Below are 3,473 nucleotides of genomic sequence, written 5' to 3' on the forward strand. Positions count from 1 at the left end.
TTTATCAGACAGAATAGCTTGGATTGTGATTGGGTTGTGTAAAAGATACACTCTAGAAATAATTCAATTTTATGTACAGAGTTCAGACGATGAAATTGAGTCTTTGTATATTGATTTAAGTCAGGTAATGGATCAAGAAAAATTAAATACACATTGGTATTAGGTGACTTAAATGGAGAAAAAGATGAGTCATTCATTGGGAACTTTGGAGTAGGTGAAAAAAATTACAGAGGCGAGATGTTAGTCAATTTTGCTGAGAACTACAACATGGGAATAATGAACACTTTCTTCCGAAAGCGTGAAGGCCATAAGCGGACCTGGAGAAGTCCAAATGAAACAACAAAGGATGAAATATACTTCATACTAGAAGATGAGACCAAGAGCGTTAGCAATGTTACGTTCATAATCAAAATAAATATAGGTAGTAACCATAGAATGGTAGGTAGCACAGTTAAATTCAATTTCAGAGCTGAGAGAAATAAACTAGTTTTAAAAAAGAAATAAAGTCTTGCGAAGGTTAAGGATAACAAGAAGGAATTTCAGTTAGAAACTAAAAATAATTCGAAGCTCTAAGAATTAATGAGGAGGTCCAGAATGTATTAGAGAAAACAAATACTCCAAAGCTACAAATGACCTAACTAAAAGAAGAAAGACTATGCAGATTAAAAACATGAGAGACAAAATAGAGAGATTAGAACTAAACAACATTTACAACAAAAGGCAGAGATCAGATATGATTTAGGAAGACAGCAAATTATATGTTTAAAAGACACAAATGGAGAGATCATTAAATGCAGAGACAAAATAGTAAAAAGAATAAAATAATTTTACCAAGAGCTTTACTCGTCAAACACCATAGTTGAGTCAGCAAATTCATCTGTAGATGTTAGTATTGTATAAAAAATTATAAAGGATAAAGTTAAATTTGCTCTAAAAAAAAAATACAAAACGAGGAAAAGTAAGCACCTGGGGAAGGGTGGTATATCGATAGATCTTTTGAAAGATGGAGGGAAATAAGTTCATATTAAGTTAGCTTAGCTGTACACCAAGTCCTTACGTAAACAAAGTGTTCCTCAATCCTGGTACAATGCTATACGAGTAGTGATCTTGCTTTGTAAGAAAGGAGACCAGAAGTACTTTAGTAACCACCGGCCGATTAGCTTGCTATCAAATGTATATGACTTTTTTCAAGATCCATACAAACAGACTAAGTCAAGTTTTAGATGGAAACCAACAAAGAGAACAGGCAGGCTTTAGAAGCGGATATTCGACTCTAGACCATTTGCAGGCAATACAAGGATTCAAGAAGGCCTTTGAATCGGTATAACAAATAGTAATTCTAAATTTTCTTTGTAAACAGGGTGTAAACGAACAGATCGTAAAAGTCCTAGAAAAAATATTGGAAAGGTATAACTGTAATTTGACCACAGAAAGATACAGAAAAGATCTAATCTTTCCTGTTCGAGATTATGGGTTTAAGGGAGATACCCATAGTCTCTAACAGGAATTCTTTCACTGATAATACCTCCAAATGGCTCACAGGAATTCATTCGCCTTTCTTAGGGAGTTTCTCCAATTCCTACATTAAACATTCTGAAGACTTCATAAACAAAATTAAGAGGCAAAATATCCCAGAACACAGTTCGTCCACATTTGGAATATGCTGTTTCCGTATGGTCATCGAATCTCATTAAAGACATTGACAGACTGGAAAAAGTACAACGGCGAGCCACAAAACTGATTCCAAATATCAAAAATAAATCATACGAAAATCGACTAAAACATATGAATCTGTTTTCCCTAAAAAAGCGTAGACTCAGAGGTGACTTGATACAGGTTTTTAAGATTCTAAAGGGAATTGACAACATCAAAAGTGACAAAATTTTCACATTGAATGAGAATCAGATAAGAAATAATGGTCTCAAACTGTCTGGAAATAGATTCAATTTGGAAGTAGGTAGAAACAAGTTTGCCAATCGTGTAGTTAATGAATGGAATAAACTACCTGCACAGGTAGTGCAATGTAGTTCAGCTCGAAGCTTTAAGAATCATTTAGATAAACACCTAAGCAATATGCTGTAATGATTATAATTTATTTTATATTATTTGTTTTTGTTTTGTTATCATTTGTCTGTCTGATTCTCATTTATTATTATATGTCAATTTATTATTATTTGCTATTTACCTGTTTCTTTATCATTTAACTATACCTATGCATTTATTTGTGTATTTTATTTGTTATTTACATTATTATATATATATATATTTTTTTATTATTAGCATAATTTTTTTTCGCATCCGACCTAGATATGGACCAAAAGGTCTCCTGTCGGCATGCTCCGCCTTTGTAATCCTTTGTAATCCTTTGTAGTTTCTCTATTCACTAACATAGATGTTGATGATGTTCTCATTTTTTTAAACCAAAATAGCGATCACAACTTAGATTCAAACTACTAAAATTATTTTGAATAGATTCTTGTGTTTCTAAAATACCCAATTTCAGTCAAACTTAGTTCATAAGACTACGTCAGGAGCTCCAGCTTACAGATTGGGAGGCAAAATTAAAGGAAAGATCTGTAGACCAGATGTGGGAAATATTTCAATATACGCTTTCTAAGATTATTCATACTTATATCCCATTTAAGGACAGACGTCCCCCAATCAGGCTCGCCCAAAATGGCTTGACAAAGAAACTGAAAAAAATGATTGATAAAAAAGAGACAGACTTATAAGGAATACAGGTACTCGGGTGCATCTAATGACTATTAAAGTTATGTATTAATACAGAGAGATTTAAAAAATTTAATAACAAACGAAAACAACAATATGAAATAAATATTGCTGGTAAATTCAAAGAGAATCCCAAAGAATTCTATAGTTACATTAGAGATAAAAAAGTTATTAGGAATCACATTGATCCACTATTATCTGCTTATGGTTAACTTAAATATTCATATGAAGGAATGTGTGATATTTTAAACAATTATCTTATCACATTATTCGTAAACGAAACACCTCAAAGTGAACTCCAAACTGGAACCTGTGAAAAGTCTAGGGTGAACTTACTCACTACGGTAAATATAACAAAAGTTAAATTACAAGGTGTATAGAGAAACTCAAAGTTGATAAAACACCAGCGCCTGACGGTTGGCATCCAAGAATCTTAAAGAAAATGAAAAATGAGATTGTTGTTCCATTAGAAATTATTTTCAAGAAATCCATAATATCCAGAGATATCCCAAGAGAATGGAAGCTAGCTAACGTTACTCCCATATTCAAAAAAGGTGACAAAAAGAAACCAAATAACTACAGGCCTATAAGTTTTACTTCAATCGTAGGAAAAAGTATAGAAACTATCATCAGAGATTCTATCGAACATCATTTAGAAAGCAACTGTTTGATAAATGATAACCAGCATGGTTTCAGACGGAAACGTTCTTGCGTGACTATCTTACTCGAATTCTACAGCACAG

The sequence above is a fragment of the Oratosquilla oratoria genome, chromosome 34, assembly GCF_046742065.1.
Source record: "Oratosquilla oratoria isolate Oo_2021 chromosome 34, ASM4674206v1, whole genome shotgun sequence".
In the NCBI taxonomy this organism is placed as follows: Eukaryota; Metazoa; Arthropoda; class Malacostraca; order Stomatopoda; family Squillidae; genus Oratosquilla; species Oratosquilla oratoria.